Source organism: Balaenoptera musculus, chromosome 8 (assembly GCF_009873245.2).
Source record: "Balaenoptera musculus isolate JJ_BM4_2016_0621 chromosome 8, mBalMus1.pri.v3, whole genome shotgun sequence".
In the NCBI taxonomy this organism is placed as follows: domain Eukaryota; kingdom Metazoa; phylum Chordata; class Mammalia; order Artiodactyla; family Balaenopteridae; genus Balaenoptera; species Balaenoptera musculus.
Genome location: NC_045792.1, coordinates 29,849,208 through 29,865,010, shown reverse-complemented (window position 1 = coordinate 29,865,010; position 15,803 = coordinate 29,849,208).

Below are 15,803 nucleotides of genomic sequence, written 5' to 3'. Positions count from 1 at the left end.
ATTTTTTCCTCTGCATTTAATTTTTGTTACTTTGATTAATATGTGTCTCAGCATGTTTCTCCTTGGGTTTATACTGTATGGTACTCTCTGCTTCCTGGACTTGGGTGGCTACTTCCTTTCCCATGTTAGGGAAGTTCTTGACTATAATCTCTTCAAATATTTTCTCAGTCCCTTTCTTTTTCTCTTCTTCTTCTGGGACACCTATAATTCGAATGTTGGTGCATTTAATGTTGTCCTGGAGGTCTCTGAGACTGTCCTCATTTCCTTTCATGTTTTTGTCTTTATTCTGCTCCTCTGTAGTTATTTCCACCATTCTATCTTCCAGCTCACTTATTCGTTCTTGTGTCTCAGTTATTCTGGTATTGCTTCCTTCTAGTGTATTTTTCATTTCAATTGTGTTTTTCATCACTGTTTGTTTGTTCTTTAGTTCTTCTAGGTCCTTGTTAGACATTTCTTGTATTTTCTTGATCCATGCTTCCACTCTATTTCTGAGATTTTGGATCATCTTTATTATAATTACTCTGAATTCTTTTCCAGGTAGGTTGCCTATTTCCTCTTCATTTATTTGGTCTTATAGTTTTTTACCTTGCTCTTTCGTCTGTAACATATTTTTTTGTCATCTCATTTTTTTTTGGTGGGTGGGCCTGTGTTCCTTTCTTGCTGGTTGTTTGGCCTGAGGCATCCAGCACTGGAGTTTGCAGGCAGTCGGGTGGAGCCGGGTGTTGGTGCTGAGATGAGGACCTCCAGGAGAGCTCACGCCAATTAATATTCCCCAGGGTGTGAGGTTCTCTGTTAGTCCAGCTTGGGCTTGGCACTCCCACCACAGGAGCTCAGGCCCAACCCCTGGCCTGTGAACCAAGACCCTGCAAGCCACAGGGTATGGCAAAAAAAAAAAAAAAAAAAAAAAAGAAGAACAATAACAAAGAATAAAAAATAAAATTAGGAAGATAAAAAAAATATTAGAAAAATTAACAATAAAAATGAAACAACAACAAAGCAAAAGAGAACCACAACAGAAAATAAAATAAAATAAAATAAAATAAATAATAAAAAATAAGAATAAAAATAAAAGATAAAAAATAAATTAAAAAATTTAAATTAAAAAATTAAAAAGTAAAAATTTCCCTGGTGCCGCCTCTATCAGTGTTCTTGCCCCCAAGGTGAGCTACAGCATACCCCTTCTTCCCCAGTAGGCCTCCAAGACCTCTAGGTAGGTCTCTGGACCCACTGTGTCAGCCTCATCTCTGCATGTTTTCCTCTCACCAGCGTCTGTTCCTGAAGCTGGCCTGGAGCACACATGTCCAAGCAGGCCAGCTGGGGTGCAGGCCTCCACAGGTGCAGCCACAGGGGCTGGCGCAGCCAGAGAAGGCCTTGGAGGGGGGCAGCACTCGGTCCAGCTGGACCCGCACAGCCAAAGGAGGCCCTGTCAGGTGTGGCACTTGGACTGCCAGGACCCTTGTGGCCAGAGGAGGCTTTGGTGGAGGTGGGGCTCAGGGCCAGGACACGTGAGGTCCATGGAGGTCTTGTGGGGGGCAGTACTCAGGTCCACCAGGACCTGCATGGCTGGAGGGTGCCCTGGGAGGGCGGGGCTTAGGCCTGGCCCCCATGCCACAGGAATAGGCCTTGGCGGAGGCGGGGGGGGACAGGGGCAGGGCTCAGGCCTGGGGTCCTACGCAGTCAGAGGGACCCCAGCGGGGGTGGTTTGGTGTTCAGGCCCAGGACCCCAGCAGGCTTGTGGGGGCCTGAACAGGCAGGGGAGATGCTGGCCAAGTTCCCCTCTGATCCCCCAATCCCCCAAAGGTCCTTCTCCATCCTTGCTGATCCCCTCACTGTGAGTGGACCCCTCCGAGCGTGGGAACCTCTCCCCTCCCCCAGCTCCCCTCAGGGGCGCCAGTCCCATCCCACCTCAACTTTTCTTCCCCCTCTCCTTCCCTCCCATGTCCTACCTGGTCACACGTGGATTCCTCCCATGCCCTTAGGTGTCCGAGGTCCCCCACCAGTGCCTCCAGTTGGGTTTTATTTTTCTGGTATTTTTGTATCTTATTGTCCATAATTTGCCCCAACTGCACATGCATGCAGCTATTTTTAGTCTCTTACAGTTTCTTTGTATTTTGTTGCTCGAGGAGACATTTGTCCAGGTGCAAGCACTGCAGCAAAGGGTCCCAGGTCCCCGGGCCCAGCCTGTCTCAAAGGGAGCTTGATTATAGAATCCAGTGCTTTCACTTTACAGATGAGAAACTGAAGCCTTGGAAAATAAATGGGTAGTTTAAGGTCACCTAGCAAATCAGTGGTTCCATCTGGACTAGAATCACCTCCTCAGTTCCCTGTGTGATGGTTATCCCATCATATCACATTGCTGTTCTGAATTGAATCCAAATATCTGGACCCAGAATTTTCAGCAAATACACAGATGTGATAACCAAAGCACAGTCTGTGATGTTAAGGAAAAGGTGGGGAACAAGAGGCCCAGCTGCTAGAGAATTTGGGATGGACACACATTTTTCCTGAGTTTTCAAAAATAAAGAAGGTGGCTTCTCCCATCTACAGCCCTCAGGTCTTTATTTCAACACAGGAGAAATATACACCAGGTTAAAGAATAATAATAAGGAAGAGATGATCACAAGGAACCACATGGAAAACAATTCATCTCAAACTAAATTTTCTTTACTCTTTAACATGGTAAGGAAATATATTTCTTTATTCCATCATTCATTTCTTCATCTTATCAACAAGGAAATACTTGTTTGACTACCTGCTATGGGTCTCACACTGAACTAAATATACTAGGAAGATGAAAGACCACATATTTGGTTTTAAGGAGCTCAAGATAATACAACGTAACATGACCAATGCTATATATAGAAGGTAAGAGAGGATGTTGGGGAGTAGGTGCAGGTGAGCAATGCCTTCCCAGTAGAAGCAATATTTACGCTGGGATTAGGGGTTTCAAAGGATGAGTGAGAGTTAGCCAGGGGACACCTTTCAAGATGGTGAGAGTAGCATGTGAAGGAATAGTAGATTTGGTAAATTGCAAGTAGCGTAGTGCTGTCCTGTAAGTATATGGTATCTGTATTTCACCAGTTGACAAAATCTATATAATAATCTTTGTGCATAATATAAACATATCAGGTAGATGGATTACTGAACAGCTGAATGGCCCCTCCCCAAGAGTAAGGAGCAACAAATTTATGTAGATGGGGCAAAGGTTTTAATTGGCTTTATCCAATTTTATTTATGAGGTTAAAAATAAAAGTACAATTTGAGCAATAGCTTAACATTGACTAATACAGAATATTCATAGATATGAAGCATTTGTTAACTACAAATTCTATGAGAAAAAGCAAAGCAAGTTAAGGCTACCAATTAAAGATATTGTAGAAGATATATAAGCATCAAGTACAAGATTTCTTTTTATTTTGAGAATCTATATTTATACAGATTAGAGTTTTACAAAATGAGAGGCCCAAGTGACCAGAAAGAGCACTGGAGTAGAAGGAGAATTTTTTAATTCAAGTTTAGATGTGTCATTTAGTATCTATTCAATCTTGGGCAAATTTCTTTGGGATCCATTTCTGTCTCCAAAGAGAGAGGGATGGACTAGATACTCTTTATTAAATTCCTAGTTAAAAAATTAATTTCAAAATACAACTAGTTTTCAAGAATATGATTCTTGCCCTTATATCCCAAGTTCCAAGGTCCAGTAGGAATATCAGCAAATATTTCCTGAATGAATCAATCAATCAATGTTACTTCTGCATTGGCCCCAATCATAACCTAGGAATACCATGGGCAACAGGGGCAGAACAGGTAGAGAAAATGATCTACCACAGTGGGTCCTGGTGAAAATTCCTGTTTCAAGGTTAGTCTCTCTTCCTTCATTGGGAGAATGGGTAAAATCAGCAAAGGAGAAAGTATGCTTCTTTATACAACCTTTATTTACTTTTTTAAATTACCAAAGTAATACATACTCATTGAACATATTTAATACAGAAAATACAGAGAATGAAGTAAAAATTAAAACTCCTGGTGATTCTATCAACAAGAAGCTACCATTTTTTCTGATTTTGGTATAAAACCTTTCAGTCTTTTCTCTGTACATTTACACATACACTGGAGTAACCAATTGTACATACTGCTTTAAACCTGTTTTCCCCCCTTTGATAATACAGCATGCGTTTTCAAGATGGTGTACTCCATTGTATGAATATATTATAATTTATATAACGAATTTACTATTGTTAAGCATTTAGGTTATTTCCTTTTTTCTCTATCTGTAAAATATGATATGATTAAAACGTTCTACAAATTTTTAATTTATCGTGTAGGATAAATTCCTAGGCATAGAATTGCTAAGTGAGAGAATATGAACATTATTAAGGCTTTTGAACATATTTGCCTAAATACCTTCCAGAAAGGATCTGCCAATTTATATTTCCTTCAGCAAAATATAAAAATTCCTGTTTCCCTGTACACTTACCTACAATGAGTATTATCAATTTAAAAATCTGTGCCAATTTTGGAGGCAAAAATGTCATAATTGTTTTAATATGCATTTCTTGTTTTGATTTACATTTGTTTAGTAACTTTAATAGTAGGTCAACATTAAACATAGGGCTGTACTGGAATTTCTGCCATACAGTGAAAAAAACAGACAAAAGGTAGACACTTTACATAAGCAAAATCATTTATTTATCTGTTCATCTTCATGTATTCATTTGTTCCATTTACTGAGTGCTTTCCCTATACTGTGGCTAATTGTGAACAGTGGAAAAATAAAAGGCAAAAATACACAATCTCTGCTCTCCAGATCACAGTTTAGTTAAGAAAACGAATACATAAATTATACTTTATAATACGGTGTTATCAACACTCTAATAAAAGTATATACAAAATGATAGTGGTTCAAAGATAAGCAGGAAGGAAAGGATGTTTCTTAAAAAATAATCAGACCCTGAATAAGGGGTGGAACCCTCAATGACTATTTTTTTTTTTTTTTGGTGCTGTGACTTTTGAACGTAAGAGAAAAGTTCCAATAAATCCAATGTTACATCATAAAGACTATTACCAATTCATACATTTTCAGCTCAAAAAGAATCATATTTTCCCTTATTCAGCTGGTGGCCTGTCAACTTTTTTCAATTATTGTGTAACACCAGACTACTCAATGTAACCATCTTATGACCAATTTAAAACAAATTAACAATTAAGGGGGAAAAAATGACTCATTAGTAAGTAAAGATGCAAGCAGTTAAAGCAAATGAAGCATTCATCCTTCAGGAAGCTTTTTTTCAAAAAGCTGTTCTTCATGGTTTATCTTGTGGTTTGCTTCCTTCAATAAGTCAGCAATCTTAGAAATAATGTCAGCATGAAGAGCTCATGACTTATTCACCTCTGACATAACTTTAGCGTCTCATTGGAGTTTCCAACTGATCCAAAAATGTTTCTTCTGATCATGAGATTTGGTGGCTTCACATATTTACTTTTCTTCCCGTAAGAGGCAACAGGTTTACTGGAAGATTGCAGGAGCTGACATTCCAGGGCTTCCATTCTTTTCATTAATCAATATCGTATTTTTCTTTGTCATTCAACAAAAGTTTACTTGGAACCCATTGCATTCAAAGCACAGCATTATGTTTTACTTGGCATTTTACAAACACTTTGAAGTACAAAATCAATATGAACAACAGCCTTACCTCTACTTCACAGAAGAGGAATAGGAAACTACAGTAATCTCAAGGCCCAATAGCCAGTAAGCAGCAAAACAGAAATTCAGAATACAGATCTTTGCTCTCTAAGCCCAGGGCTCTTTCCACACTGTGCCTTCCTTACCAGTCTCCCTGTTCCCAGCCTCTTTCCTCTCCAGCTGTCTAATTCATGTACTTAAAACACCAAAGTACCACCCACCTTCGTCAAGTCTCACTGACTCTGAGAAGCTGTCTTGACCATTTCAGTTCAAAGAATTCTCCCTCCTCTGAACTCCTATAGCTTGTTGCTCATATTATTCAACTGGTCCTAACTCAGAAAATGCTTAGTGGGATCTCTGTCTTCAATTATGAAATAATTTTAGTATCTATTTAGAAGGCACTGTGTCAGTTTATGTGGACCTACTCTGGTCCTATTCATACTTAAATTCTATTCAGTTCTACAAACATTTTGACAACCTACTATGAGTGAGGCACTATGCTAAGAGCTGAAGACGTGGTTTCTTCCCTCAAGAACCTTAGTCTAATGGGAATGTAGATATGTAAATTTTTTATGTACACGTGTACATTTATTCATTCATTTATTAATTCAGTAAGGAAACTCTAATTTACTGGCTGTGCTACCACTGGGAACAAAAAGATAAGACATGGCCCATCTTTCAAGTAACTTGTAGTTACTTGTAGTTACTTGAAAGAAGACAGACATGTAAATGTTTTCATTCATTCAATAAACATCTATTTAGACCCTTATTATGTTGTGGACACAGAGAAAGGAACACTTATGAACACCATCCCTGTTCACAGAGCTGTTTCTCCTTTAAAGATTATAATACTCAAGGATAACTACACTCTTTTTTACATGTAAAAAGGGACCTCAGCTAGACATTCATTCATTCATTCTTATATCTATTCCAAATCTCTCTTGGCAGTTCTCATGTAACACTTCTTTTTAGACCAACTCTAGATAATGAACCTAAGAATTATCATAAACTTTATAGTACTAGTATAAACATTTCCAATGATACTGAAATATATCTCATTCCACATGAAAACAGTATCAGCCACATTTTGGCTTTTATGCAGAGAATTAAATGGAAATTTCTAAACAGAGTCTGAGCTTTCTCATTCTATTGCTTTATTCACATTTGACAGGCCAAAGTGCAAATGTGGAAGCAGTGGGTTTCAAAACCCGCTAGTCAGAGCTAGGGGTTCCTCTGAGGTTTCACAGAAGTGATAGTGGCAGTGGGGCTGGTGAGAGGGAAAGACTCAGAGCTTCCTATTTCAACCAGAGCATGTCAGTTTGCTCTGTTTTAAATACTGTGCTTCTAAGTACAACTTCTTTTGGAAAAGAATCCTGCTACTTAAATTAATGAAACAATGGTTTAAGAGAATCAAATAATGTAATAATACATAGTATTTTAGCTTTATAATTTTTAATTATTTGTCTTAAAAAAAAAAAAGAGTCCTTACTATGAGGTCAAATTGGTCCACTTTTATAGACAGCTACAGCAGCTAATGTTGCTGAGTGTTTACTACTTGGTGTCAAGTGCACTCTAAATTGATCATCTCATTTAGTCACAGTTAATATCCCTTGGAATGACCATTTCACTATAATGCCCCACATTAATGGAGCAAATAAATCAGTTCGTATCACTGACTAATATTAGAGACTAATTTGTCAAAAGGTTTGCATTTCTAAATGTAACTGATTTAGTGGATCAACTTTATTTTGCCATTTATTTAATTCTATTATATAATAACTAACACTTAATGAACACAAATCCATCCTACCAAGTCCAACTGATCTGTTTTCCAGACACCAGTGTAGCTCATATTTACTGCATGCATTATTTCATTTCATCCTCAAAACAATCTTATGAGGTAAGGACTATTATTCTCATGTTACAGGTAAGAAAACTGAGGAACTAGCATGTAGAAGTAGAGACCCTAAAAAGACTGGGGAGCAGAAGGATTATGTGTGGGCAAACTTTCTGGATGAACAGTGGGAAAAGGAGAAGAGTGTCCTCATCCCAGAAAGCTCGGTTTCACTTCAAACTTCTCGAACTGACAAGGGCCAGATAGGAGTCGTCCATTTCCACATTTATCCTTCTTCTCCACGTCAGTGACCATCAAAAGGCTAGACCTCCATTCTCAATGAATGCCATAGGTATTTCTACTCACTGCCCTTGATCGTGGGTGGAGATGAAGACTATCAGCAAGAGGAGTGGGAGCAAAGATGGAGAGTTGGAATCATCTCCATAACCTTTTTGTATTTGTTAATAGGAGGGCTTTCCTGCAAGGGAAAAAGTATGAAAAGAAAATAGATTTTTGCAAAGGCCTTGACTCTGTTCTTTTTTTTTTTTTTTTTCCCTGTCTTTTTTCATTCATTTATCCATACGCTATGAACTAACCTAAGTACCAAGCACTGCCATGGGCACTTGGAAGTATCAAAAATAAATGAGTCATGATTTCTATTACTGAAGGAAAAAGACATTTAAATAGATACAGCACAAGATATTAAGTGCTATAAGATGCTACACCAAAGCTTATTTAGGCAGGGACTATATTTTACTTATTTTTGTAGCCACAACTCTTTATCACAAAAGATAAAGAGTGTGATAGCACAAAGTTAACAGCTCAGTACATTTCCTGAATGTTTTCATGACCAATATTTCTTCTGACTGGCTTCAAATTCTCTTATGCTCATATATGTGTGGACCCTCTATATAAGATCTTAACATAACTGTAGTAAGCTACGCTTGTGTTTCCTTGGACTTCATATGCAAATATCAACTGTCGATCCTAGATATACTAAAATCAACCACTAGCCTAATTTTATGCTTTCCCAGCAACTGAAAAAATATAGTAGATAGTATACTTGTAGCTTGAGAAAGAAATCCATTCATTAATTGGGATTGAATATAGGTACAGTAATACATTTGGCTAAATTAATCCATTCACAGCTCTTCACAGTCTAGAGGCAAGCCTGCCCTCTAGTGCTAAAACTCACAAATTGAATCAGAATAGCAATTTCCAACTACCAGGAAAAAAAGAACTAGCATTTCAGATATATTAAAATGCAAAACTGTATTATTATCCCAAAACAAAAAGCCTCATTACAAGAATAAAATGGCATTCCCCCTTTTAAATTTGTCATATGCTTATATATTATCAATCTTGTTTCTTAAATCTCAGAGCTTCCATAACGTTGTGGAAAGTAATGATTTTGTGTGTAGCAGAAAATGTTAACATCACATTTCTAATTGAAAAATCACAAAAGTTGGCCCCAAATTTCACTAATCACATCTTCAATTCAGGCCTATTCTCTGGCTATACTTACTAAGTGATCTCATCCATGCCCTGACTTAAAATAAGGCTATACACCAATGATGTCATATGATATACATATATATATATATATAGTATACATCCAGCTCAGACCTCCCTTTAACTTCAAACTCAAATATCCAACTGCATACTCTACATTTCCCTTGGGACATCTAATAGGCCTAACTAACATAACATATCCAAAACTAAATTCGCGATTTTCCATCCTCAAACCTGCTCCTGAGTCTTCCTCATCTTGGTAAATGGCTGCTTCATTCATAGTTCTTCAAGCTAAAAATCTTGGAGTCATTCTTGATTCTTCTTTCTCATACCCCACATCGAATCCATCAGCATACTCTACCAGCTCTATTATCAAAATATTTTCAGAATCTGACACTTATTATTTCCATTGCCCTCGGCCTCATTCAAACTACACCATTTCTCATCTGGATTACTGTATTACCCTCCTATCTAATTCTACAGACTTCCATCCTCGCTTTGATCAGAACCCTAATTGCTTCCCCCTTCACTCAATGAAAGTCTAAGTCTTTGAAAAGGCCTACAATGCCCTACATGATTAACTACAATCAGGCACAATCATTACTCCCAGTCTCTCTAACCTCATTTTCTAATCCTGGCTAATACTCTCGTCTTCCTCATTATCGTCTCAATGATTTCCTTGCCACTTCTTAAAAACACCAAGCAGACTACCAGCTCAGAACAGTAGTCCTGAGCTGACTACTGAAGAACAGAAAGTCCTTCTGCCTAGAATGCTCTTCTCCTGATTATCCATATGGCTTAACCGTTTACTTCTTGAGATTTCTGCTCAATATCACTTTATCAGTGTATACTCCATTTAAAATGGCAACCCTATACTCACACACTCCCCAGACCCCTTCCTCGACTTTTCCCTTAATAGCATGCCACCATACGATATTTTATCAATTTTTAACATATTTTATCAATTAAAATGAAAATCCCATAAGGGTCAGAAATAGTTGTCTATTCTATGCCTAGAACACATCTCAGAACATACTAGATGCTTGGGATTTATTGAAACGTTTAGTCCAAGAGGAATATGAATAAGTCAGATATAATAAGTGGTAGAATAAAACAGAAAATCTCAGCTATTCCAGTTTATACAGGATGGAAAAATTTGTTAGAAAAAAAAGAACTATTCTGACTAACTGCTTTTCATTTAAATACCAAGGTGTATTCATTCAACATTTACTTAGTGCTGTGGATAGGGCCCTGTTTGAATTTCACAACAATACTGGTAAGTACTATTATCGCTATTTTACAGACAATAAAACTGAAGATGACAGAAGTCAAGTGACTTTAAAAGTGACATAACAAGGATGTGGCAAAGAGGAAACCAACTCAGGTTTCTTTGATATTACTTCTAAAAACTCTCTCAATATTTAAAGTAGTTTCAAGGAATGATATAAATCCAAAAACAGGTAAGGTTTCTACATTTGTAGATTAAAAATAACTGTGTATAAACTTGCTATAAGTCATTCGATTTGCATAATAGAATACGGGGAAAGTACTAAAGGTAAACTAATTGCACTTAATTCAATATTCACAAAAAATAATTTTGCTAAGTTTGATAACTTAATAACTCTAAGTCTCTAGTGACAAGTTGTTTAAATAATTTAGCCTTTCATCTTTCATGGTTCAAATGCAACTGGTAGCAATCATATGGAAGCACATTTTCTTTTCACCAAAATACGTGAAGGACTTTTACCCACAAGCTATTTTCTACATGGAAAAATAAATTATGGGTAATACCCAGTAACACTCAGTTTATTACACACACACACACCATTGAGTCTGGGGTAAAGCTGGTTTTATACATACCTATTTTGCTTATTTTTGTTAGCTTTAAAGATAATTTTAAGTACTGTATTTGAATATTTCATAATATCCACAATTTTAGTTTATATGTAAAACAATACATCATGTGTGGTACAATTTTCATTATTACTTTAGAGCTGAGAAAACCAAAATTGCAAAGGATAAAATTTCTTCAAAATGATATAACTTGAAGAAAAACTAAGAAAATTTTAATATAACTCTTATATTTATGGGCCATAGATCCATAAAATAAATAAAACAAAGCTCCAATAAAATTGGCATTGTAAGATAAGAATCCATACTCATGTTAAAGTCTAACCTTTTTACTGGATGTATTTTAAATAATACTTAACACATCATAAACCAGAACCCATGCAAAATTGAGCCATATTATAAAAGGTTTAATAAATTACAGACAAAGCACACAAAATAAAAAGAAAATGATCAAACCAATAACAACTGGTCTAGGAAAGGAGCAAAGGAAGCACAATCTGTATAGGATATAAAAGATTATAAAGTGGATACAGCAAATTTATGATGTTTGTTTTATTAAGACTGATATTTGAGAAAAGGTAAATAAATTGTGCTTTAAAAGATCTGAAGATTTGATCCAGTGAAGTAAAAGTTCACAAGAAGAGTCTCTACAATTAAATAGTGAATTAGAGATAATTCACCTGAGGCTTGGGGCAGGAATTTATCTTTACATAATCTATATAAATTTGACCGTAAAAGTTAGACTGCTTTTTTGGGCTTCGGCAGTACTACCTATCGGTAACAATGTCTGTCAATAAAAAAGACCAAGTCTTAAGCAATTTGTTTGTCTGGTTGTTAACAGATATTTATGAAAGTAATAAAACTACATTCATTAAAAAATTATATGATCTAGGGACTTCCCTGGTGGCACAGTGGTTAAGAATCTGCCTGCCAATGCAGGGCACACAGGTTCAAGCCCTGGTCCGGAAAGATCCCACATGCCGCGGAGCAACTAAGCCCGTGTGCCACAACTGTTGAACCTGCACTCTAGAGCCCGGGAGCCACAACTACTGAGCCCACGCACCTAGAGCCTATGCTCCGCAACGAGAAGCCACCGCAATGAGAAGCCCACGCACTGCAAGGAAGAGTAGCCCCCGCTCGCCGCAACTACAGAAAGCCAGCGCAGCAAAGAAGACCCAATTCAGCCAAAAATAAATAAATAAAAAATAAATTTATAAAAAAAAAATTATGATCCAAAATATTTAATAATCCAGACTGGTCTTTCCTCGGGATATCAAAGATATTTTGCTGTTACTTCTCTTTTCTCCTGAAGAGTAAATAAAGCCTTCTTTGAAAGGCCTTCTTGATGTAATGATTGCCAGTATCAGTCAAGAAGTAATACACCTCAAGAAGAGAGAATTCCTCTTTAAGAATTCTTTAGACGTATGATTAAGAGATTATTTTGCCTTTTCTCTTTGTTTAATATAGAAATGCATTTAAATTATGTATTAAAATGTCCCCAATTTATTTGATACTTTAGATATTTGGTAAGCACATGAGAGACGTGCTACAAAACTTTAGGCTATAGGAGCCTTGAAAGCCCGAACAAAACTTTATCAGATTATGAATTATCACAACAGTTTTAAATACACTTCAAGAAAGCAGTTAAAAAAAAAAAACAGTATTCTTACTGGCTTCTCAAGCTGAGTACATAATGTATTTCAATAAATGCTTTTATAACTTCACATAAGCATTTAAGGAGAAGGGACATGTTTTGATGAAGAAATAGTTCAAAGTAAAATGTTTCAGGGCTTCTCTGGTTGCACAGTGGTTAATATTCTGCCTGCCAATGCAGGTTTGAGCCCTGGCCCGGGAAGATCCCACATGCCGCGAAGGAACTAAGTCCGTGCGCCACAACTACTGAGCCTGCGCACCACAACTACTGAAGCCTGCATGCCTAGAGCCCGTGCTATGCAACGAGAAGCCACCGCAATGAGAAGCCCACGCACCGCAACGAAGAGTAGCCCCCGCTCACCACAACTAGAGAAAGCCCGCGTGCAGCAACAAAGACCCAACACAGCCAAAAATAAAAACAAACAAATAAATAAATAAAATTTTTTTAAAGTAAAATGTTTCATTGTTAATACTCTACATTAACTTCTATGCTTTAAAAACTCTATCTTAAAATTCTACTCTCTTCTTCACCTCCTCACACAGTGACAGCATTAATATTGTTAAAGATAAATTTTTGGCTCAACAGATGAAAAGGCATTTGTATTTAAGAGAAGTACTCTTGAGGGTCAATCTAACATTCCCATAGAAGGCCCTCATATTCCCATTTAAGAAACACTAATCTAGAGTACTTCAAACAAAGTAATACTCAAATCAACAAAACCTATACATTATACATAAAAATACTATTACTGTCAAAAATGGATTATGTCAAGAATTTTACTGGAAGCATTCGAAAAACAAGAAACCATTAGACAATAAATGACAAACATTGCAAGAGTCAGATCAGCACACGATACACCATTTTTTATCTCCTATTCAAGTAAGTTATCTGAATCCCTAGGCTATTTCCTAAAGATACCATTCCTTGTTAAAAATTATTGGCTCCGAGGGTTTGGGGGACAAACTCTCCTTCCTCTCACAGTTGAGAATCAACACCTGGCTCTACTTTTTTCCAGTAGTATAACATCTGTATGCTATTCTGTAAGAAGTAAGTCATTTCCAATTATAAAGCACCACTGAGTATTTCATACCACATAAAGGAAGTAATACTGAAAATTTTACAACAGGAGTTCTGGGAAGGCACTTAAAGCTAACTAGCTAAAAGAAGAGCTCCAACAGTTAGAGAAGATTTCTTTTTCATACTGCAGACTCCTTAATACTATCTTCTTTGCTTATACCACTTAACCTCTTGATCAGTAGTTTCCCAATAAATTAAATGATGTTCAAATATAGATTAAAAAAGAAAAGACAAGAAAGGACAAGCCCACATTCTGAGATGAATGAGGCAGAGTAAGTTTGCTTCCAAAATAAATGAATGTTATGACTCTAAGAAGTTAAGAGTCTAGGAAGAGCAAGAGAGTAAAGCAAGCATGGCCTGGGTGTAAGTGGGCTGTTGACTTAAGGAAGAAGTAAGTTTCATTTAAATTTTCAGGTTCAAAGTCTAAAAGGTATCTTTGGATAAGTAAGCAAAGTAAATAGTTTCACATATTTTATTTATTTAAAGGTCATCTATAAGTTTTGAGTGTTCCTTATTTCACTTTAATATTGAAGATGACAAAAGACAATAAATTTTGTTCAGGCCATAAATTGACAACTTGTAAAATTTCATTTAAATTATATGTTTTGGAATTAAATAAAAATGGGCAATATTCTTCAAGTTCAGAAGTTGTTCCTTGAAGAGTCAAATTATAAAGACTCATGTCTAAAAATCTAAATGCTTTACAGTCGTCCCTCAGTATCTGAAGGGGACTGCTTCCAGGAGCCCCCAAGTTTACCAAAATCTGCAGATGCTCAAGTCCCATAGTTGGCCCTCCACATCCACAGGTTCTGCATCCATGGATGCAGAATCCATGGATACAGAGGGTTGAATGCATACTTATTTTTAAAAATCTGCCTATAAGCATACCCACACAGTTCAAACCCATGTTGTTCAAGGATCCACTGTACTTATAACAAATTTAATATTAAAACATCATTCATAATGTCATAACACTGTATGCTCAGTTCCAATAATTCAGTGATTCTAATACTTAGCATGAGTATTCCAGGAAAATTAACCTTATCTATCAGACATTTAAGGGAAAAATTGTTTTCCATATTATATCAGTGTTTTACAAAGTTGTACAAAGTGATTTCATTAAGAAGTAAAACAGCAATCATTTTCTCCCAGCCCATTAACCAAAAAGCAAAATAAAATAAAATAAAAATAAAAATCTTTAAAATGCTATTCTCCCATAAATAATCACTTCTGTAATCACTCATTAAATAAATTCACCATCAAAAATCAACCTTTAAAAAAAAAAAAAATCAACCTTTACCTTAAATCCCAATAGAAATGTCCTTATTATGGAAAAGTAACCTATTTACTTTTCTCCACTCATACAATGAAACTAGGAATGTTACGGAGGTTGTGACCTGACTGTAAATGTGAACAAGGTTTTCATATCACTGGAATATTGTATGGTTTGAAAAGGAATGTACAAACAGCCCTGCTGCTAGTCCAAAAGATGCCTTTCGTGTGAATTAGAATAAAGGCTGTCCTGTCCTCAAGATACTTTATTGCCAAGTCAGAAATATGATAATTAGCAATGTAATTGTACCAATGTAAATGGCAACCTTGAGTTGGGCACAATTACACCCAGAGTTCTCCCATGAGTCCTTATTCTATTATATATTTTTTCCAATATATATTTTAACTAAATCCACAACATCAGAGCTAAGGTTCCCTTATGACCAAAAAAAAGATGGGGGAGGGGTGTCCTCAACAAAACTCCCCAAATCACAAAATGACAGTTAAAAAAGATCATATATATATGCCACTAACAACAACAATAATGATGATGATACAGCTTCAATACTAGTCTTAATTTCTCTCATAAGGCTGTCTGATTTTGAAACCATTAGTATATGAATCTTGCTCTTTCAAATATAAATGAAATTTTTAAACTGATAAGAATACAGAAAACTTAAAATTCACATTAAGAATATACATGCAATGCTGATTTATGCTTATTGACAATACTATTTAATGGTTAGAAAAAAATAACTAGACATAATCTTTCCAATTCTAAACTGTGCAGATAAAGTATGTGCACAATACGTTGGCAGCTTTCACAGAAAACCATAGCTGAAAGCTGGAGCCCTTCCAATATCCAGAAATGTATTTTATTAGCTGCATCAGAAAATCATTACCCCAGAAGTCAAGGCCAA